This window comes from Brassica rapa, chromosome A05, assembly GCF_000309985.2.
Source record: "Brassica rapa cultivar Chiifu-401-42 chromosome A05, CAAS_Brap_v3.01, whole genome shotgun sequence".
Taxonomy (NCBI): domain Eukaryota; kingdom Viridiplantae; phylum Streptophyta; class Magnoliopsida; order Brassicales; family Brassicaceae; genus Brassica; species Brassica rapa.
The window spans coordinates 17400129-17425733 of NC_024799.2; the positions used below are offsets into that span (position 1 = coordinate 17400129).

Below are 25605 nucleotides of genomic sequence, written 5' to 3' on the forward strand. Positions count from 1 at the left end.
TTATTTTGTATATATTTATATAACTATATCCGTGAAGCTCATGTGAAAATTAAACACGTTTAGTTTACATTGTTTTAATGTAAGAATCGTTGATGCAAGTAATGAATAAAAATGTCTACTAAAATTGGTCTATAACAATGTCAATACATATAATTATGCTAGTGAAAAAGGGTTTTTAGTTAAAGAGTGTGTGATGCCATATAGAAAATTTTATTTTGGTTAATAACACATATTGATAAGGTTAGTTTGTAGGAATGCTCCTATTTTAATATTAAAGGGATATCATAGTCGCATTTGACAACTGAAACACGGCCTTGTGTCACTGTCATATCACGTGCAGAGCGAAACATCCAAAACGTTTTTAATATATTAGATATTATTACTAGAATAAATAAAATTCGAGTTTTGAAAGAAATACAGAATATGGAAGGCATGTAAAAGGTAGTAATCATTCACTAATAATTGTGACACATACCCACCCACTCATCTAAACTATTAAATGGTACCACATACTACTATATTTTGCAAACAAAATTATACCACTGCATGAAATATAATTTACTACTGGTTGATAATCCACGCGGAATGAGTTTTTTATAATAATATTTGTTCATTAAATGTTTTTAAACATTTTGCAACACTACAATTTTTATTGATTATAAAATGATAAATATAAATGTTGGTCTTTTAAATGTATCATCGTTATTGAAGAGTTAACGTATTATATCTCATTTTAATTATTTTTAAGATTTCATATGCACAAAAGAAAATTAAGTTTTGCGGTTGACACAAATCACAAAACCAGATATGCAACATTGATTATAAAATGACGAAAGGGGATTAAATTCGGTAAATTACATAACTGTCAATAAAAAAAGATGGACATCTGTAAAAAATTAGTTCCACTGCATATATATATCTAAGAGTCAATTTTCTTAAAAAAAATCACTGGCAAACTTTATTCATAGGTTAGTGTTCAACTCTTATATATCAAACTGTTATAGAATATAAGTGCAAACTTGAAATATAAATGTATATCTAGTATATATCCACCAGTCCGGTCTAAAAACCATCTAATTCTAGAACAACAAAATAAATTATTTTTTCATTAGCCTTCTCTTTAAAGTTTAGTTACTTAAGAGTATACCGATAAAAAAATATAATACTTTACCATTATATTATATGTATGCTATGTATAAAGTGTAGACTCGAAATCGAGAGCAGAAAACCTAATCTCCTGTTCTAGTATACATATTTTTATATAGTATATAATTTAATTTAAATGATATTAATATATATATATATATATATATATATATAATATGAATATCTATTAATAAGACTTCATATTCATAAGCTTTATGATCATTTGTATTTTCCTTGAACAAAAAAAGTTAAACCATTGAGCACAAAATTTTCATTGTGAGACTTTTTAGTAATTTATCATTGTTTTAAGAAATTCAAAATATAACATATAAGAAAAAATCTAATTTCTTTTATTATATTCTTAATGTGATTATTTAATTTCTTTTAATAATATAAAATTAAACAAAAAATAAGAGGATATAAAATTTGTTATCAAATATGTGTTATTCATAATCATTAATTATCATATATATGTTAACCTTATTAGATAATTCTGTAATTTTTATTTAAGGAAATAATTGAGAATATTTTTTTGTATACTACTAATGAATTTGATAGTTAGTTAAATAAAAATTATAATATATATTTATGTATGAACCAACCTTTTTTCTAATGATTCTAAGAATCATCATAGTGATGACACGTGACTACGAAAACATGTGGTAATGCACCAAAATTAATATACATGGGATTAACAGACTAAAATTCGATGAAAGTGGTGTAACTGCTATTGCAAAGTTTTGTTGGTTTTAATAATTCAAAGTTAGTAGGTGTTATATTTAAAAAATTATATATATATATATATATAATAATAATAATAATAATAATAATAATAATAATAATAAATAACATCATGAGAAATGCACATTTGCACATGCAATTAGAAGCACTTATTTAGGCTACGGAAAATACAATTCAACACTCACCATGTCAGATTTTTAGGAAAAAATTATAATGATCTAGTTTTGATGGTTCAAAGACCGGCAGGCTAGCCTGGCTTTTCAAGGGAACTGAAGTAGTTAGCTTTACTACAAAGAAGATTTCAAGATTATCTAATATTCATTGGCCAAAACTGCACGTTTCATAGAATTTTATGTTTTTTGGTTGTTTTATTTCGGTTTGGATTCTGAAACCATATTTTTTAACAAATAAAATGTTCTCTCAATGTCAAAAAATGGCACAAGTTACTAAATCCACAAAACCATAAGGAGAATTATGGGAAAAAGAGATCAATTGGTCCCTCTCTTAGATAAAATCTTTTTTTCCTTAGGCTACTACAAGTTTACTGACTTTCCTCTTATATTACTTTATATATATATATATAAATACTAGATAAAAAAACTGTACTACCAATGTTTGAAATTATATTTGCAACTCAATGGATAGGTTATTGCCTAAAAATAAAACCATCTACATCTAAAGCCTGGTTAAATTATTAGTAACCAAACTTATGTTAATGTGAGTACCTTTTTGTTGTTTCAAAAAAAAACTGTACCTTTTTGTCAGAAAAAAAAATCAAATGTTGGATAAAATTTAAGTATTTTTTTGCATGTGTTATCTATGTTTCATCCATTACGATAATGTAAGTAATTTTTTCATGAGCTATTTATGTTTCATCCATTAAATAAAGAATAACAAAGAAAGAAAATAAATAGTTATGGGGTCCCAATAGTTATGTAAAGAAAATAAATAGATAGTATTTTTTGCGTTGCTTTGTCACTCTATCTCTCTCTCTCTCTTCTGCGTTTGAGGCAAAGACTGAAACACTGCTCGATACTACTATTTACTGTCGTACGAACAGACGAGCACACGAAGTCCACAGAATGTCAAAAGTATATATTATTAATTCATCATTACATTATCATTTCAACTTTGAACCAACGTACACATGCACTCTTTCATTAGGTGTCCTGATCTCAACGTTTGATTTGTTGGGTCTCTGCTGCTCTGCTAGCCGTCAGATCAGATATTGCCAACTGCTGCAAAGATGTTATACTGAACAAAGAAAGTGACCAGTAAAGTTGACGCTCCTTGTTTTCACCTTCAAGAGAAATCTCTTTATTTGAACAGAAAAAAAGAGAAATCTACTTCTGCTTCCTTTTATTATTTTTTCTTCTTTTCAAAAATATAACATCTAATTGCAAAAAGTTATAACGATAAGAAAATGTTTTTCTTTTCTTTTTGTGTAAAAACTGATCGTCGATCGAGCATTTCCAAGAAATATAGAATTTTCTATAGGCTTTGAATAAATTCACCTCTTATTTAGCTTGATTTTAAAATATTCATCACGAAGGAATTCAATTAATTTATTAAACAAAATTCAACAAAAAATAATCTTTGCATATCCAAATATTTGATTAATAAAATATGCATATGTAGCGATTATATAGAAATCAGTGTTACAGGAAAAGTCAAGATTGAACATTCAATATCAATCATTAAAGAAAAAATATAATGAGGCTGCAATTTGAGGGAATAAAACTTCGTTTCAGGTCTTCAAAAATACCAAGGCTTTAACATAAATTTAAAGAACTTTCTTTTTCTTTCTAACACATCTATAATCTACACGGTAGAAGAAGCTAGTAACTGTAATGTGAAATCAAACTTTAACCAAGAATTGTAGAAAACAACGTTCTCAAAAAAAAAAAATGTAGAAAACAGAAGTGGACGAAGCTGTGGAATTTGCATTGTTAATTGAGTAGCTCGAGGAACCTTTGCATGGGGAGAAGATGTTATTGGGGTCGTCATCGTCCCATCAACGTTAATTCAAACGTCAATGCGGAAGAGGTGCATAAATTAATGTTTGCATGGGGTACATATATTTGAGAATAATAATAGTATAAAAGTTTATCTTTTTTTAATAGAAGTATAAAAGTTTTTCTTGAATAGATTCAATAATGTCAATCAGTTTTCTAATATTTAACATAGAGACATTATTTAATATGTGATTTTTTTTGAATCTACTCTATTAAAAATAGAATCATTTTAAAAATTTACTGGATAAAATTGTTATAACTAGACCAAATCATTAAACATTAACACATAAAAATAAATAAAACAAAATTGTTATATTTTTATTCTCTAATCTATCCCGATAAAAACAATCACCCAAAACAGATATTGATTTCAAGCTCATCCACGAGGCCAGCCATTTTTATATTATTTATACACGTGAATATATTTCTTATTTTCTCACGAAAGACAATAATTTAGTTTAAGCTATTTTTACCGTTAACAATTATTTAAACCAACATGTTATAGACTTGTTTTCAACACATTGATATCGGTTATATTATCAACACTATAATAATTCTTTTACCAAAAAAAAACACTATAATAATTCTTTTGGTTAAATTTGTACGGTTTACGTCATCGCTTTAATCAATCAATCCGGTTAATTCCTTTAAAACCAAATGTGTAGTTATGTTAAATGTATATATTTATCTTTTGATAGTTTTTTCTATAGATTATTGTACATATGTTTGTAAATCTCATGTACAGTGTTCAAGAAAGCGTTATAGGCAGCCATCTAGGCAGCAGCTAAGCCTAGGCATTTGATCTGATATCTGAATCCATATCCACATCCGATCTGAAAAATTTGAACTGAAGTAGGCAAATAATTGAACTAGTATTGAATTACGAGAGATTAGATATCCAAATCCGAACATACATCATCCAAAGCCGAATGGATATCCAAAGATAACCAAACACATGTACACTTCATCTTATATTTCTAGTTTATTTCTCTTATTTTATTTAAAATATTTATATTGATGCTGCACATTGCTCAAGATCATATGATATACATATAATTACCAAAAAAATGATTTGTCACTCACTTAAAATGCATGTCAAGCTCTTATTTCGTACATTAACAAAAGTTGCATCCAAATTTTTAAACAACAACCAAATTAGTATCTTTCTATTTTAAAAACTTTTATCCTCAAACCTATTAATTGTTTAATCTATTAAAAGTAAGAAAATCAGCTAAAGGAAATATATATTTTAAATACAAGAAACTTGAGCAATAAAAATTTTGATTTTTTTCAAAATCTAAATATTCGAACCCGATCTGAAATAAGCAAACCCGAACTATACACAAACCTGACCAAAGTGTAGAAATACCCGAATAGTTTCTATGCCACCATATTAAATCTCGAAAATGTGAAATACTCGATTTGAACCCAAATAAGTATTCGAACGTCCGCCCTTAGGCAGCGCTTTGGCTCTAGGCCTTATAAGATCTTGGTGATGATTATCTTCTAAAACGCCAAAATAATTACAATATTGCAATGATAAATAATATATAGTTTGTTTTTCATAAAATAATTAATATGTTATTATATAGAATCTTATGTAAATAACTTAATATAAATTTCATCATTGGTAAATAAATATATTTGATATAGAACATCACATATATGTAGTATATTTTTATAATATATAAATACCTAACCGCATAACTAATAATTTAGGCGTCCGTTTAGTTGTTGTGCTAGGCACTGAGTCACCGTCAGCTTAGCCCATATCGTTCTCTTGAACAGTGCTCCTATATAACATGTTTATATATTTTCAGATTGATATTTCAAACAGATTTACGTTATTGTTTTAGTCAAACTATCCAGTTCAAGTATTTTGGATTTATATTAATTTATTGTTAGAAAATTTAATTTATAGTTGGTAAGATTCATCCCAGTACATTTACAGTTTATGGTTTAGGTTTACTAAAAATATCATGCATACAATTCGGATCTAGCTCTAGTTCAGACTAAAAATATAATAAGAAAATAAAAAGGAATAATGCAGAAAGGAGAGAAGACATATAATAACAAAAGATAATAGTTTACTTACAGGACAACGGATAATAAGGCGAAATTCTCGCGGGAACCAACGCCTCCTTCTTTCTATCCCTTCGGTAATTAATGAAACAGACAAGAGAAATACGTACAAACACAGATACTCATATACATACACATTCTCTCATTATATATATATATATATATATATATATATATATATATATATATATATATGGACTTTTTAATAAATTACCTTCAAGTTTTTTTTTGAAACTTATTATTTACCTTCAAGTTTTTTTTGAATGATACCTTCAAGTTTAATACTTGGATTCGATTTTAATTTTACGCTCGATTTACTAATCATTTTATGGTAACTGCTACTGTTCCATTAAAAATATTCATTTTTATAAATTATCATGCTTATCTTATATATAGATATTTTTTTCTTATCTTCTATATATATACACTTTATTTTTCAGCAAATATTCATCCTAAACTGATTAATGATTAAATATATATGTCTAGCGTCAACATTTTATCATATCTAACCACATGGTTGCCCATATTAAAGTGATGATTACGTCAGATGTACCATTAATTAACAAAAAATTCGAAAGATGACACAAGGTGATAAAAAATGTATTGCTGGAAAACATATAGTATAGTATATAAACGATACCAATATACCATAATAGTTAGAAAGCAGTTAAAAAAATAAAAATAGAAATGATCATGCTTATCGTTGCGGTCAGAATTTACCAATCGAAACCATAACAATATATTCTCTTAAATTTATTTATTTCATCCCATTTTCGTAGTAATTTATCCGCACTTAAAAAATTTATTCATCACATTTATATTCGTTTCCATACTATTGTAAGGTTATGGTAAAAACACATAGATGTAGTCCATAATACTGCGGTTAAAAAGTGATAAAACGAAAATATTGTTAGCAAAAGGTAAATAATGAAAAGGTCAAAAGACAAAAATAAAGAGCAAATGTCAGACGGTGGGGGAAGAAGTGACGTGTGAAGAGTAGGAAGTGGAACCAAAGGGAAATGGGAATGACTGTCACGAGTTAGTAAGGAGTAGTAGTAGGGGACCAATCAGCGACAAAACTTCCTCAATCGCTTTGTAATCTTATTGATGCCTCATTCACAGTCCTGTCATTGTATAACTTTCTTGCCTTTCCTTTTTTTTGTTCTTTCTAAAACATACACAAGAATTGTCAATTCTATGTTGTCCTAAAAAATAGAAAAAAGAATTGTCAATTCAGTTATAATTTCTTTTTCATTATATTCACATTTGTGTTTTGATAAATTCTTTGGAGCCTTTCAAATGGCTAATATACGTGAAAATCCATCCCAAATTTTACAAGCCCATGATTAGAACTAGGTCCATGACCATATCAAACTCAAGAGCAAACATGAGGCCGACGGGGTTGAATCGGAGCCCGGAGCTCTGCGCTTCAGTTTGCGAAATGAGAGAAAACACACACAGACACACAATTATGCGTTTTTTTCTATTTTTGTAGATGACAAATTTTTCAATATCATTTTTTACACACGTTAAATTTATTTCCGAATGTTTATGTTTGACAAACGATGTAGAGAACAAGTTCAAAGATTTCAAACTGACCGGAGTTTGTGGTCAAGTGATAAGGGGAAGGATTTGGGATATCACCATATTTCAGGTTCGATCTATCTGTCATGCGAAACTAAGTTACATTTCTTGGTCACCCTATATAGATATGCACTATTATTTTTCGGTCCATTTAAATATTCGGGAGATGGTCTATCCGTGGACTACACTTCTTACCCGAGAGTTAGGTATGTGTCTTTAATAGATTCAGATTTAACCCTTTTGATTTATTAAAAAAAAACAATTTCAAACTGTTTTGTTTTTGCATTAAGTTCTTTCCAGCTTACTCCGATTTTAGTTATTTCATACAACTGATCATCTGAATCAATGTAGATAAACCAAATTTTTTTCCTTTGTTGATTAATACATATTACATTTCAACAAAAAAAATGATATAGAGAAATCAGAACTGGTAAACTAACTAAAATCAAAACTAACGTCAGAAACGACAGTAGTGTCAATAACTCCATCAAGGAGTAAACCAAATTTTTAGACTCCGAAAGCCTTGAACCAACCATAAGGAAGACACACTAACTAAAAAAAATTACCACGGATGTAGCGCACTGTTTAAAAATTCTATCTTTCTTTTATTATTTTCAATATCATCTTTTTTTCTCTCTACGGTAAACAGTTATTCTATTACTTAAATTTGAGGTGTTCTAGGTAATCAGACTGGAATAGAACAATCAATGTAACAAAGCTTTTTATGAATTAAACATGGATTTCTAGCTAAAGAATCAGTTATTCCATTTTGTGCTCTTGTGATGTACGAGATTTTAAACTTTGAAAAGCATAGCTGAAGAGTCTGAAATTGCCTCCAATTCTGTTACAAAACTTGGCCAATCTATGGGTCCTTTATCATTGCAATCAGATCTTTACAATTTGTCCTAAAGTTCTAGCATAATGTTGGAGCATATTTTCCATAGCCCATCTTAGTGCCTCCAATTCTGTGTGCAAAGCAGCCTCTCGCCTTCTTAAGTTCTGCATCTCTAAAAGTTGGATCTTTCCCAAGTTATCCATCCAAACCCATCTGCACCCACTGAACTGAGATGTAGAGGTCCATGAAGCATCCACCATAAAAAATATTACACAAGCTTAAGACTTGTGGTTCCTCAATCTTATGTTCATGTGGAGATGATGGTACTGTCTCATTTTCATTAAACCAAGCTTGACATTTATTTTCCGCATATCTGACAAGCTCCAAAGGATCCCTATATATCTCCCTAAAGAATTTATCATTCCGAGCCTTCCATATATATCATATTATCTAAGAATAAGTATTTATGTCCAATTCTGGTTCTTTAATGATGTTCCTCCTCCAGAATAGATAGTCCATGTTGGCATATATTTTCAATATCATCTTACAACTTAAATCTCATCCATATATATGATGTATATTCCGTTAGTACATATAGAAAACATATATTATACTACAAAAATAGGCTATTTTAACTTTTTCGATTAAATTTTAACTTTTTCTGTAAAATTTTGCGAGGTTTGATTATATTTTCATTTCTGTTTAAGTTTTAATTTTTTATATAATTATAGTGTATCTTGCTATAAAGCGGTAAATATATATATATATATATATATATATATATATATATATATATATATTGATTTTTTGTTTACGGATTAGTATAACGATAAATGAACTTAAATGAATTATGATTTTTGTTTTAATTTACAGTGATTATGTTATTATAAAAACTATTAGGAACAGTCTCTCTTTGTAGCCAATGACATGTGTTTGTTTGTAGCTAATTACATATGTTTGTTTGTAGATCAATGTTCTCTACTAGTAGAAAATGAAGTCTGTTTAGTGACTTTTGTACCCAGTGAATTCACTCGTAGAGTTTGACTGTAGCCAAGTAACTCTGTTTGTTTGTAGATTAATGTTCTATGTTTGATATGGGTTCTCTGTTTTGCAGGCAATGAACACTATTTAATGACCTCTATAGCCAACAAATTTTCCTATTGATTTTGATTATGTACGTTTTGCTTTGCTTGTTTTAGAAGATTTAGTTCCAATTTAAGATAGCCATCCGGAACAAGAAATGCCTTACATTTCCTTACATGCTTTTTAAACTGTTTTGGAAGTTTTATTTCAAATTTAGGATAACCATCCAAAAAAAAGATTACCTTAAGATTACCTTACACGCTTTTTTTTGAAATATTTAGTTCAAATGTCTTTGATTCACAGCCGGTTGATCTTTTTGAGATCTTTTTTTGATCTTTGTAACAGGTTTTCGAAATATGGTTGAAATTTGTTGTAACACCCCGATTTTTCAAAATAAAATAAACAAATAAAATTCTGAAATCTCTATTTATTACTCCTCAAATGTAAACTCGAAAGTCATAAATCCAATAGATAACCATAAATGCAATAAAAGATATAAATCCCGAAATATCGATAAAATCATAAAACCGCATGTCTGAAAATAAAAGAAATAAAACTCCCAAAGCACCAATCCGATAGCAATCACTCCTGCTCGTCAGTCTCACCTGAAAGGGGGAAAAAAGGAGGGGTGAGTAACAGGGGAGTTACTCCGTGAGGTATGGGATGCTAAACCGCAAACCACTGACTCAGTACATAGCACTACGACTATGTAGGCCTAGCTCTAGCATGAAACAAACACAGTGTCTAATACACCACATAAAACATCCAATGCGCTGATAGTACATGCTACTCTATGCACCCCGCATTTCCTCATAAGGATATATGTATATCTCCAGGCGTACAGTAGTCCATCTCTGCACTCCCACACTCTGCGCGTCGGCGACTGATACAAACGTCTTTATACCCCCGCAATCTCACTGCTCGTCGGCGGCTTACACAAACGTCTTTGTGCACCCGCAATCACACTGGTCGTCGGCGGCTTACACAAACGTCTCTGTGCACCCGCAATCACACTGCTCGTCGGCGGCTTACACAAACGTCTTTGTGCACCCGCAATCCACACAAACGGACTTATATATTTATATACATATATATATATATATATATATATATCAGTTTTAACATCACACAATTCATTCAACCGTTGAATCCTCTATTATCCTATTTCCGGTTTAACAATCAATGATAATAATAAACAAACAAGACTCTCAAACAGACTCGATTCACAGAGACGGATCATGTTTCGAAACTAGACTTTCCATAATAGTAGTACTAAACTAGCTCGGGATTTAACGGAATAGCCCTCACCTTAGCCACAGGCTGAAATGAACAACGGAAGATGCGGTCAACTGAGGTCAACTGCAACAGGAGAATCAATGACTTAAGCTCAGCTTCTCTGGAAATAAGTTTTCTAAAATAGAAACTTTCTTAAAATAGAAACCTCTCCTAAAATAGAAACTTTCCTAATATAACTTATTTCCTAAATTAGAAATTTTCCTAAATATTCCTATAACTAGAAATAAGGAGGCAACAAACATACTAGAAAAACCAGCCAGAAGCTCGTCTAGAAATCCCACCGGAAGCTCGCCCAGAAATCTCGCCGGAAGCTCGTCCAGAAATCTCACCAGAAAATTCACTAGCGACTGGTCGTCGAATAATTCAACAACAACGCGTCACACACAAAGAAATACTTTGACTTGATGAGAATAAAAAGAAAGGGTGGAGTTTCTTATATAGGAGAAGGGAAAGGAGGTAGATTTTCTAAACTTCCAATGTGGGACAAAATAAAAAGAGAGAATTGGGCTTTAATTTTAATAAAAGCACAAAGGCTCCACCAAAACAAAATTAGGGTCGTTACAATTATCCCCCCTTAATCGGAATTCGTCCCGAATTCAAAGGAGAGAAGAACGAGATGGAAACAGAGGAAACGAACAGAAACTTGATCTTAAAAACACAAGATAACCACATAGAACAACATGCACAGACATACACCGTAAACTACCAAGGTGAAAGATACATACCATCAATCGGCTCAACCCTCGTTGCCTCCTGCAGCAAATCCTCATGGGGCGATGGTCGGACGCTTAGCCGGCGGGGGAAGTGTAGTATGTTCCCTCGTTGGGCACTCTCTGAAATAATGACCCGTCTGACCACAATTAAAGCAACTACCAGGTCCCGCTGCTGGAGCTGCAATCTGCCCAGTACCCTGAACTTCGGCTGGTCTACTCCGACAATACTTGGACACGTGCCCCATCCTACCACAAGTAAAACACTGGACGCACTCTCCAAAATGGTGGCGATGGCACTTGTCTCAACTAGGTCCTCCTAACTGTTCCCATGTTCTCTTTTGTTGCTCTGAACTCCTTCCCGACTTAGGTTGAGATTCTTTGGAAAATTTCTGCTCCTCAGCAATACATGCCTCTTGCACAGCAGCCTTCTCTACCAGATCCTCCAAACTGGTGTAAGTAACCATACTGCACCTGCCACGGAGATCGACTCGCATACCATCTAAGAACCTCCTGATCAAGTCGTCTGCATCAAAATGATTACCAGCAAACAAGCGGAGCTGGCAAAACTCTCGCTCGTACTCCCTGACACTCCTATTACCCTGCCTCAGATGCTCAAAAGCATTCCTCTTCTGGTGCAACGCTTCTCTGGGAAAGTACTTCTTGTCGAATGCAATGAGGACATCCTCATAAGTCATGTCGCCATCACGCATCGATCGCACTCCATCCCACCATACTAATGCATCTCCACGCAGATACAACTCTGCAATATTAAGACAAAGGCGCAACGGACAATTGATGGTCTGCAGACATGAAGCCAGCCTATGCTTCCACTTATAGGCCACTCCAGGGTCTACTGTTCCCTCAAAAGTCTCCAAATCCACAGTTTTCATCTGTCTCATTACCCGCATAAGCGTCTCATCAACCTCAGGAACCTGCCCTGGAAGAATGGGTGGCACAACCTCAGGAACTTGCCCTGGAAGAACGGGTGGCGCTGGTGGTGGAACCTGGAAAATCCCTGGAACATGCTGGATAGGGGGTTGCTGCTGTCCCTGAACCTGAACTGGTGGAACCGGCTGAATAGGGGGCTGCTGATGCCCCTGAGCCTGAACTGGCGGAACTTGCTGACCCTGCTGAGCTGCAGCCATCTGCCTAACCACTTCCTGTGCAGCTACTCTAGCAGCCTCCTGGACAGCTTGCTGAACTGCCTCCTGTGCTGCCTGTCTGGCAGCATCCTGCACCATCTGCCTAAGGGCATCCTGATCAATCGGTGGAACTGGTAGCGGCACATGCTCATCTGCACCCTCTCGAGAAGCACTAGCGGCCTGAGTGCGAATAACTCTCTTACGCGGCGGCATCTGAAAGAAATAGCAATTCAATTAACTTCTGTCGAAACCGAACACTAACGATTCAAGACATAATGCCAAGCAAAAAGGTGCTATTTACTTTTTTTTTAAATCCCCATATTCCCATAAATATTTTAAAAATCGTCTAAAACCGATTAAAAACCGAGTCCCCACAAATCGCCATCCCGGGTCAGAGCCGGGACGGAACCCCGCTCTGATACCAAATTGTAACACCCCGATTTTCCAAAATAAAATAAACAAATAAAATTCTGAAATCTCTATTTATTACTCCTCAAATGTAAACTCGAAATTCATAAATCCAATAGATAACCATAAATGCAATAAAAGATATAAATCCCGAAATATCGATAAAATCATAAAACCGCATGTCTGAAAATAAAAGAAATAAAACTCCCAAAGCACCAATCCGATAGCAATCACTCCTGCTCGTCAGTCTCACCTGAAAGGGGAAAAGAAGGAGGGGTGAGTAACAGGGGAGTTACTCCGTGAGATATGGGATGCTAAACCGCAAACCACTGACTCAGTACATAGCACTACGACTATGTAGGCCTAGCTCTAGCATGAAACAAACACAGTGTCTAATACACCACATAAAACATCCAATGCGCTGATAGTACATGCTACTCTATGCACCCCGCATTTCCTCATAAGGATATATGTATATCTCCAGGCGTACAGTAGTCCATCTCTGCACTCCCACACTCTGCGCGTCGGCGACTGATACTAACGTCTTTGTACCCCCGCAATCTCACTGCTCGTCGGCGGCTTACACAAACGTCTTTGTGCACCCGCAATCACACTGCTCGTCGGCGGCTTACACAAACGTCTCTGTGCACCCGCAATCACACTGCTCGTCGGCGGTTTACACAAACGTCTTTGTGCACCCGCAATCCACACAAACGGACTTATATATTTATATACATATATATATATATATATATATATATATCAGTTTTAACATCACACAATTCATTCAACCGTTGAATCCTCTATTATCCTATTTCCGGTTTAACAATCAATGATAATAATAAACAAACAAGACTCTCAAACAGACTCGATTCACAGAGACGGATCATGTTTCGAAACTAGACTTTCCATAATAGTAGTACTAAACTAGCTCGGGATTTAACGGAATAACCCTCACCTTAGCCACAGGCTGAAATGAACAACGGAAGATGCAGTCAACTGAGGTCAACTGCAACAGGAGAATCAACGACATAAGCTCAGCTTCTCTGGAAATAAGTTTCCTAAAATAGAAACTTTCTTAAAATAGAAACCTCTCCTAAAATAGAAACTTTCCTAATATAACTTATTTCCTAAATTAGAAACTTTCCTAAAATATTCCTATAACTAGAAATAAGGAGGCAACAAACTTACTAGAAAAACCAGCCAGAAGCTCGTCTAGAAATCCCACCGGAAGCTCGTCCAGAAATCTCGCCGGAAGCTCGCCCAGAAATCTCACCAGAAAATTCACTAGCGACTGGTCGTCGAATAATTCAACAACAACTCGTCACACACAAAGAAATACTTTGACTTGATGAGAATAAAAAGAAAGGGTGGAGTTTCTTATATAGGAGAAGGGAAAGGAGGTAGATTTTCTAAACTTCCAATGTGGGACAAAATAAAAAGAGAGAATTGGGCTTTAATTTTAATAAAACCACAAAGGCTCCACCAAAACAAAATTAGGGTCGTTACATTTGTTGTGTTTGTGGAGAATGGAGTTCGAAGGAAACTTTCCAGTGGGAGTTCTATGTGGATAAGAATATGACTGCATCTTTTATTCACTTAGAAAAAGAACTTAAATATGAAGATTTGCTAAACATGGTTTCTGAAGATTTTCGTATTCAAGAGGAAGCTATAACTTGAGTGATGGAATTTCTTAGGAGCTGAAAAGTATGGTTGAAGATGTTCCCCCAATCTCCATAGAAAATACTCGGCAACTAATATATTTACATCCTTAATTTTAGGTAAATACGTGTGTAAGAAAGTACACTCATTTTATTTTTTGGAAGCTCATCCTAAAAGTACCACAAGCTTTCCTACATAACATATGTGTTATATAATGATACCACACTTAACACTTTCCTGATAGAATTACTGAAAATATTTCAAGATATTCTGAAACTTCTTCAATAACAACCTAAATGAAATAAAAGTCTTCATAATTCATAACAAACTTCTTAAGAACATTCCATACTTGCCCAAGTCAACATTAATAGCAAACAAAGTTCAAAAACATAGTCAAAGCTAAATAAAAAATGAGTGTGACATGTTCACTTTCTTTATCCTTACTTGAAATCTTTCTTCTGCTTGATTCAGTTTGGATGGCGTCTCATTCAATGGTTTTGTGTCGGTCTGCGAAAATCAGGAAGGCTATCATGATTATGTACAAAACCTTCTAAAATTACATGAAAACTCCAAAAATAAAACAAGAATGAGCATATACGTGTTGTGTCACTTTAGGTGAAAAATATTGAGTCCCAATATGTGTCTGCGCTTATAAGGCAAAAGAAGACTGTAAGAATTGTTTCAGAATAAATCTTACCTCACGTCAAGCTTTTCTTCCGTTTGAATTGGATTGGATGGCGTCTCATTCGATGGCTCTTTCTCATTCTGCAAAAATCAGGAAGCATATCATGATTATGTACAAAAGTTTCCAAAAATACTTGAAAACTCAAAGTCTAAAACAAGATTTGAGCATATATGATTTATGTCACAATAGGGGGAAAACTTGAGCCCAGTCTGTGGAGACAATGTAGAGGCAGTTGTTTCATTCGATGGCTTTGTCTCATTCTGAAAAAATCAGGAAGGCTATGATGATTACGTACAAAAGCTTCCAAAAATCAGGAAGACAATTTTTTTGAGTTTTTTGGAATTTTTAGTTCAAATGTATCTGATAGAAAGTTGGTTGATTTTTTTAACAGGTTTTCAAAATATGGTTGAAGTTTTTATGTTTGTGAGAATGGAGTTCAAAGGAAATTTTCCAGTGGGAGTTTGTTGTGGATAAGAACATGACTACATTGTTTATTAACTTAAAAGAAGATTCAATATGAAGAATTGCTGAAGATGTTTTCCGAAGATTTTTGAATTCAAGTGGAAGACATAACTTTGAGTTATGGGATTTATTTGGAGTTGAAAAGCACAGTTGAAGATGTTTCCCCAATCTCCATTGAAAACACTCGCCAATTAAGAAGTTTCATCGGTAAGATTAGTGTATTTGAAGGAGTCTGTCGGTTGTGTATAAAGGTTTGTTGCTTTATATCAACAAATCGCTATTCAGGATAATCTTCCTAATTATTTACTAAACCTTTCAAAACAACTTGAACCTTGTTGTGCTTCTCGAGTTCCTTTGAATTCTATTCTAAATTTTGGTTCTAATGTGCAGAGAAAACAATATGTAAATTGTTTTCAAATCTCTTTGTGTGTTTGTATGATTTTATTCTTCTTTAGACTATTCATGATAGTCTTCCTAATCATGTACTAATCCTTCCTAAACAACTGGAATTTTTCAGATTTTTCCTTTTCAAGGTGTCTCTGCGTGCCACTAAGCTGTTTTGTTCAGATTTTTTTTTGTGATTAAGAAATATTTGTATGAGCATACATGTGATACAACACATAGAAATGCGAACCACTGATGATTCTCTTCAGCATAGCGGCCAAAATACTATGTTCCCCTTCCCTGAAGCTCTCAGATTTTGTTGGACTCTTTTTCTGTGAGAATCTTTTTAACAGTCTTGATATAAGCATCGTTTGAATGTTGGTTTATTGAAACTCTTTCCTCTGGCTCTGAACTAATAGCGTACTTCATCTCAGGCCGGACTAGTTTGAGAGGTAATGAATCTCTCATCGTGTTACTATCATGTTTAACCAAGCAAACAAAAAATCTAAAATTTGTTAACATCAGAGTTTATGGAAAGCCTTCCTGAAACTATACAAATCCTTCCTGAAAAAAAAACCCACAAAGTTTCACAAGCACAAGAAATCGACTAGAAATGTCATAAGCAAATTCACGAGCCTACCAAACATACCAACATGCGTAAGCCAAACAAGACACCAAGCAAAAAGTTTTTCAAATTTGTTAACATCAGAATATCTGGAAAGCTTTCCTAAAACTACACAAATTCTTCCTGAAATTTCAAAAAACTACAGTGTCACACACACAAGCAAGAGACTAACAATATCATAAGAAAATTCACGAGTCTACAAAACATATCAACATGGGTAAGCAAAACAAGACACCAAGCAAAATTTTTTAAAAAAATTGTTAACATCGAATTTTCTAGAAAGCTTTCCTGAAACAATCCAAATCCTTCCTAAAATTTAAAAAAACTACATATTTTCACAAGCACAAGCAAGAGACTAACAATGTCATAAAAAATTCACGAGCCTACCAAATAAATCAACATGCTTAAGCCAAATAAGTAAAATAAAGAACAATTTTACCAAAATTTCTTTGTGTCATTGGGTGTTCAAAATTTCTTACCAAAATTTTTAGATGGTCACGAGATTTTTGTAGGTGGTTTAAACTCCAAAACTTGTTTGTAGCTCCTTCCTGAAATCAAACAAGTAAAATAAAGAACAATCTTCTCAGAGAAATGAATAAACACTTATCTTAAAAAGATTAGTATCTAAGGGTCTTTCCTTGTTAAATAGGCCTTTCACCACAGTGTTGCAGCTACTAGCCTACTACGACTAGGCTGCAATTTTCAAATGGCAAAAGTTAACATGAAATCGTATTAAATTCTTAGACGTGAGATTAAACAGGATTAAGACCTTGCAGATGAGTTGCTATCATTGGTATTAAAGTAGCCTATCTGAGACATATCCCACAAACAAGCTTAGAATAAAACTACTAGACAAGATCAAATAGAATACATAAACAAACAAAAAGGACAATCTTTTGAGAGACTGGGAAAAAAGCAAGTACCTTGGAGGGAAATGGAAGCTTAGGCTTGGCGAAGAGACCGAAAAAATTCTTCGAGTGAGATGAATTTATTTTGAATCCCAATGGTGCATTTATTATAACGGTTATTTAAAATTTGCCGGGGTTTTTAATGGTTGTTGTTTTCCTATATCATAAATAGTATATTTTGTAACATTTTTATTACTTAATATATATATATATATATATATATGTATTATCATAAATAAAAGGAAATAAAATATTATTTCTATTTCTATTTAACTTCTTTTTTTATGTTGGATACTTAATCTACTAATTTAGAGTCGTATTGAAATTTATTGTGGTATTTTTAAAATTTATTAAACATGTTGTGACTAAATATAAAAACACGATTTATATACAAGTTTATATGGTAGTCAATATACTTTAACTAAACAAACTTATAATTGTACCATCGTTTATAAATTTCATTAATCAAAATCGCAACCAAATCGAATTTTTTATGGTTATCTAATATAATAGAATAATAAACTTTAAAAATTGGTTCTTCTTTTCTACTTAAAATATTGCTTGACTACTGAAAATAATCTTCTCTAAATCATTGTGAAAAAATTCTACTAACATGATTATTTTCTCTGCCTGAAGTATGGTTTGACTATTGAACGTAATTGGACATTGTTAGTGTTTAGTTGTGTCTCTTCAATTGAAGAACTGTATCTGCAACAAATCATAATCAACTCAATTCATATTTGTCCAATTACATTTGACTTACCATTATAACAATATGTACACTTATATTTGATTAGAATAATAAACATAATTACACTTATGTCATAAACATTATAACAATATCTATCGTTGGTCAAGGTAAACATTACTTTTACAGGAGGGAACTACAAATCTACAAGCGGTATGTCATAAATGTTCCCTAAATATCCCAATTATATTAATATTCTATAATCGATTTCTAAACAGTATACAAAACTAAAAACTATTATATTAATATTCTATAATCGATTTCTAAACAATATACAAACTAAAATTGGGATAGATATTCTGTTTGATGAACTTATGATAATATTGTACACTTGATTTTAAGACAATATACAAATTTTAAAACTAACAAATCAAAACACCTTGATTTTAAACGATATAAAAATTTTTAAGCTAACAAATCAAAACAACATATCTTTCAAACAATTACCAAACTTATAAACAATATATGATTAAAGAATAATTTGATTGTTTATTTCACCATTGTATATCTAAAAATAACTAATCATCTGGAACAAGCTAACAAACAATATATTTTGTCCCTAGAAAGTATAATGAATATGTATATGATCGAACAATCTAACAAATAACAAGCAACATATTTTGTTCTTAAAGACAATAAAATAAATACAGCTTCTCGGATTATAACTCCACCAAGAGCTCTGATACGACTTTAAAAGATCAAAGCATTAGAAATAACAATGGTTTCTCCTAACAAGATAATTTTTTTGAAAGATCTCAAACCATACAAACCTGCATGGTGAATAGAGATTAAAATTATCTATTCATGGGTTCTGATATACTAAAAATGAAACATAGCTACTGTCAAGTTAACAGTGGTAATTGTAATATTTGAGATTCAATCCAGAAGACCAGTTTACTCTTTACTCTTATGAGTTCAATACTAAGCTGAGAAACAAGTGGGATTTTGTAAATTAATTGCGACGCAAGTAACTAAAATACATAGAGATTCAAATTCGATTTAAATGAAAGTCGGCTTAGGGTTATTTATCGGGTGTCAATGCAGAACCGAACAACTATTCAAGAACAATTATTCAACTAGTCTAGAACTCAGATCACTCGGCTAGAACAATCCACTATCGTGGTCTTGCTCCCTTTGCAGATCGGTCTTGAATCCTAAGTTCTCACTTGGAACAAGACGCGATAACAAGCCTTAGAGATAAGATCCGATTAGTTCACCTAATACCCTAACTAGAACCTGACCCGCGCGCCAGCGCGGGTATGAATTTTTGATTATTTATTTAACTAAATGATGTATTTGTAATATTTGATGTATTATATTCACCAAATAAATTTTTTTTTGGCATCTTAAACCATCTATTTATGATGAATATTCGATATCATATAAAAAATAGAACAAACAGACGTAATTAGAGAATTGTAAACGATATATAAAAACAATGGTTATTAATGTAAAATATGAAGAAATATTATATTATGACTTAGTATGGCATAAAAGATTATAAATTAGTTATACATCTTTAAAGAAAATATAATGATTTTTAAACTTCTACGAAAAATTTAACATATAAAAAAGGGCGATGAATTAGTCATCAAATTGTAAATAATTTCATAATTTTATTAATAATAAATTATTTATAGTCTTTGTTTTTCGTCAAGATAATTATTAAATGTCCATAACATTAATATGTTAAAAGGCCATATTATGATAGCCCATGTTGTAACCGTTTTTTTCCGGGAAGTGTAACAAAAAAACTCTTCGTTTTGTTTAAGTTCTATGTCGGTAAAAGATTAAAAAAAATCTTTCTATCTCTTTCAATGTTCAATTTGAAGCTTATTATGCAAAAATCATACGCAAATATAGGCAATGGATTGGAATCTCTATATCTTTATATTCTTACAAATTTTAAATTTACTATTTTCTCTTCTGCAAGCAAATCAATTACCGAAGTAATATATCAATTGGTTGTACTCAAATCTATTCTTATAATTAGTCTAATTATTATGGTTACAGTTTCTATATTTAATAGGTACATTATGGATACGACACTGAAGATATTCTGTTTTGATTAATAGAAGATATTGGATTTTGAGTTTGTATTTATTGATTTATTTTTTTATAAAGCTTAGAAATTCAATATCATGATTGGTTGGTTGATACATCATATAAGGAAAACGAAAACTATAGGTGGTTTGAATATTGTACATCGCTTGATGCATTATGTAAGTGGACTATATAAAACTTGAGCATGATCATTTCAAACTAAAGTATAGGAAGGTTATATGCATTTGTTATACTGTAGTTAATATATTTTAAATATTATATACGTCAAGTGATTCACGTTTTCATAAAAATAAAATTCAAGTTCATTATTGGGCCGTACTTGTCCGTAATAAGCTACGTTAAATATGATGTATTTTTAGGTTCATTTAATGACATTAAGTTTAAATTTGATTAAAGGAAACTCATTAATTTAACTGAAAAACATAAGCATTAAAATATGTAAGTTAATTTAATGATGTTAAGTTTATATTTGAATAAGGACAACAAATTAATCTAACTGAAAAAGACAAGCATTAAAATAGGAAATTCAATTTAATTCTCAGTGGCATGAAAATGTAATTAACTTCAAAAACTTAGGGGTATTTTTTAATGGGTACTTCTCTTTTAATAATATAGATATCTACTCTCGCTGATTAGGGATATAAAGCTCATTCAATATATGTCAATTTATCTCCTAAGCGGTTAGCTAGGTGATTAAATCAGAGATCGAACATTAAGTGATCAATTCAATGTACGCAGTAAGAACAATATGAATGAAGAACAGTTAAGATCACTTATTTGTGTTCAGTTCATGCGACTAACACCCTACAACCCTAAGCAAGCTTAGTCTACTACTCAATCATAAAGCAGGATGACACAGACATGGTTTCTAAATAATACTGCATGTAAAATAAAGTAGAAAGACAAGGGTTCATGATAATCTTCTCGTGAGAATCAGAGATGAAGCCTTCTCCCTTACAAGTTTCTTAATCCAAAATAGTTCTAGGTCTCTCGTAAAACTAGCGTAGTCTAATAGAAATGATAGGATAGGCTTTTTATATGGAGGCGCTGGTAGAGAAGTGAGGAGAGATAGAATCTAGGGCAAACTCCCGAAATTGGAAGTTTCCTTAATGAGTGGGAACAGTCAGCCGCTTGTTCTCTTCGGGAACATCCTTCGGATTGGTCTGATCGGCTGTTCCGCATCGGGTATCCCAAAATAGCATCTTTCTTCATGGATCTCTCTTCTTTGTTCTTTTAGCTGTTCCAAACCTGGAATGATATCAAATAAGCACGAATTAGGACTGAGATTTAGCTCAAAGCACACATATAATGCTGTTAGAAACATCATATATCAGGTTCAAACACACAACTTTGGTAACGATTATTTGGAACTGATTCTAGCAGATCAAAGTGTAAGTTTCATTATTAGGTTTTTTATGTATTGTTCTTATTCCAAGTTTAATATTGTCTATAAAACGTATCTAAGTTTTTTGTATATTGTTTATCTGTTATTAACCATAATGAGTTTATTAGGGTGTTAAGATATATTAATCATGTAAAAAGATATACCTCACGTAAAGAAGAATCTTCAGGTTGGCATATGAAAGATTATTGATGAATTATCAGTTGCATCAGCTATTCAGAAACTGCAGACCTACAAGTCATAGTTACAAGCTTAACTTCGTCAACAATACTACAGTCACCGATTCATCTGTCAAACTTGATGATAATTTTTTATCATACACCATTTGAATCTATTTTTAGTGGAAGTTTAAAAGCAAATTTTCTAATTAGAGATATATTGTGTTTTTGGTATATTATATGTATGTCTTACTAATAGTTTTCAAGGTTTTATCGTGTCTTTATAGTCCTTTTGAGTCATTACAAGTCTGAGAGTCTAATAGGTGGGAAGAATGATCGTATGTAGCGAAAGAAGGAAGAAAAGAGCCTGACTTGAAGGTTTTTACAACCAGAACAGTCAGGCAGACTGTTCTCGCATTAGTGGAGCACTCCGATAGCCTGTTCCCTGATACTTCAGGAAATAAAAGATTCTATTTCGGGATTTTCCCTAGTTTTTCCTATTTTTCCCTCTAGCCGCATGTGGCTCCTATATATATTCTTATTTTATTTACTTTATGACCTACCTTAGTTCTTATGCAAGAAAGACCTTAGAGAGCCTTGAGATTTGGCGATTGCTACTTGTAAGGGAGAAAGCCTCATCTATCTCCTAGAGAAGATTACCCTGAACCCTCTGATTTCTATTATCTATTATATGCAATATTATTCAGAAATCATGCCTCTTTGTTCTTGTGTTATGATTGAGTAGTCACCGAGTTAGTTTAGAGTTCTAGGGTTTTAGATTCGTGAACTGAAGCATAAATAAGTCATCTTAAGATTGTCTACATTCATATATGTTCTTATTGCTTGCACTGAACTGATCACTTAGTGCATGAATTAGGGTTAATCAATTTAGCTCTGTTGGTTGATAACTTGATATGATTTGAATAAGCTTTGCATCCCTAGTGAGCGAGAGTAGATATTAGGGTGTATTGTGAACACATCGGAATTGATCTCTAAAGCTTGCTATCACGTCTTGATTGAAACGAGAGTTTACGCATCAAGGCCGATTTGCAAAAGAATCAACACCACAACAGTGGGTTGTTTTAACTTGAGTGATCCGAGTTTAGACTTGTGTAAACTGGACTTGAATAACTGTTTGGTTTGCGATTTCCTTACCTGAAGAAGAAATCCTAGACTAGCGCCTTTAATAAATTCGAAAACAGCCTCACTTTGTTACTTGTTTCTTACGTTACCTTACTTCTTTAAAACTCCACTTCTGTTTTAGCTAAATTTTGATCCTGTGAACTGGTCCTCTGGAATTGAATCTAAAGATATTACAACTACACTGTTAAGTTGACAGTAGACAAAGATCCAATTTTAGTGTATCAATTAGCAATATATTTTTATAGCATAATCATTTTATGTTTTGCTAATCTCCAATATTTGGTAATTATATATGTTATTGGTGAAGCAATTGATATTGGAGATTTTCAAATTTTCCACGCACATGGTAAAGAAAGTAAAAAAAATCAGCTGTCTTTAAAAGACAAGAAATGTTAAGTCCTTATCTATTTTGAAGTCGTATATCTTTTTTAAAATCCATCTTATTATTATTGGATATGGATATTTGCAGTGATCAAATTGTATCATGTTGTCCATAGAGTCGTTTTGCTAAAAAAAAGTTGATTATTAAAATCTAAAGAAACTAAATTTATCACTTTGGTAAGATTTGCTAAAAAAATCTTTACAAAAGTAAAAGGATTTTGTATGGGAGTTATAATTGATTAGGCAAAATAATTAATTATGTGATCATTCATCTATAAATGACGTCGTTTATAAATATTTGCAGGGCAATTCCAAATAACAAATGCATTTGACATATCTAATGTGATCATAAACCCTCAAGGATCTGATGTTGAAGAGTTTCTCAAAATATAAGTTAATAAATTTTGTATTGCAAATGTTGTTTGTTAGTTTTAAGTGATACAGATTTTGTCATGTGAAATATTACAGACCATCTAGTAATAATCTGGCTCTAGCAAGTTGAGCTCTGAAGATTTGAAAATTGTTAAGAAATGCAAAAAAAGATCACTGGAGGCATTGTCTAGAAATATCAATATCAGAAGAGCAATTGCACTCCGTATACACAAAAATAAGATTATTTAGCTATGTGGTTGTGCCACTGTTGTATTTTCAATATTCCAATAAAGTCCCTATAACTAGAATACGATTACAGGGAAATAACTACAGAGAAATAATCAAAGCGATTCACTTCAGAGACATGTTTAAAACCTTCGATCGAAGAAGAGGACAGATGATAGATTGATTCTTTTTTGATGTTATGTTCCATGTTGAGTTTGCTTAAAGAACTTGTTTCAGTTTCTTTGGTTCTATAAACAGTTTCCAAGATGAAGACAACAAGGGGGAAAGATAAAGCTAAGAACACCAAGGAAGCCTTGAAGCCTGTTGATGACATGTTCATCCTCTGAAACTATATAAAGGAAATAACTTTCTTGCTGAATCATTGTCTTTTGTTGTTTGATCTCAAATATAAAGGTGAAAGCTTTTTCTTTCAGAAAGGTGAGAAAGAGGAAGGCACGGCTGAGAAGGTTAGCATGCGGGAGAAGAAGGCCAAGAAGGATCCAAACAAACCCAAAAGAGCTCTCAGTGCCTTATTTGTCTTCCTGTAAGTAGTATTCTTGAATCCTTGCTTTCCAATTTCGACTTCATATTTGCTGTTTTTGTAATCTGTTCTTAAAGTTTATTGCTTGGTTTCTTTTTGGTTTCAGAGAAGATTTTAGGACAACGTGACTCAGTGTGTTTTGCTGTGAGTTTTAGGTTAATCTGAAGAGTTTGGCTTGATTTTTCCCTGCAGGAAGCGCAGCTAGAAAAGGGAAAAGGCAGGAGATGTAGAGGAATATGACGATGATGATGCTAATGAAGACAAGGAAAAAGAAAGACTATTGCTTCAATATTATTGTGGGATATCTGTGTAATTTCACTGCTGCTTTTCTATCCAACTAGCTAAATAATTTTTTTTCTGCATAGATTGCTAATTATCTTTTGTTTCTTGTTTTTTCAGCCAATTCACCCATATCAGAAATCCTAATGACTAATAAAATATTTTAAAACATTTAGTGATAAACACATGATATTTAGACATCTTTCAAAAAATTTACCAAGATTTGTTTTAGTGCAAGTCCATCTTTTTATATATATTTCCGAAAAGCGTGAGCCCTTTACAAAAAAGAGGGCCAAATTTTTTTACCAGAATATTATGTCTATAAATGGAAATGTATTGTTAAAGCAACCATTTGTAGAGTAAACGGTAACTAGTTTGGTATTATATTGCATGTATGTCTTGAAACAATAAGAAGGTTACGAAAATAACAAAAAAAATCAGAATTTAAATGATTCAGTCAAACTTTGTGGTTCGTGATTATTGTCATTCTAATGTCACCAATGTTGCACCAAAGTAAGTAT

At 32.2% G+C, this 25605-nt stretch overlaps 1 long non-coding RNA gene across 1 annotated transcript; it reads left to right on the top strand.

Moving 5' to 3' along the window:
• Window positions 1-1603: 1603 nt before the first annotated feature.
• On the top strand, window positions 1604-25198 carry LOC103868893. The gene is made up of 3 exons (XR_633064.3): window positions 1604-9831; window positions 15784-24808; window positions 24998-25198. It is a non-coding gene; the product is annotated as an uncharacterized LOC103868893 (long non-coding RNA).
• Window positions 25199-25605: the final 407 nt, after the last annotated feature.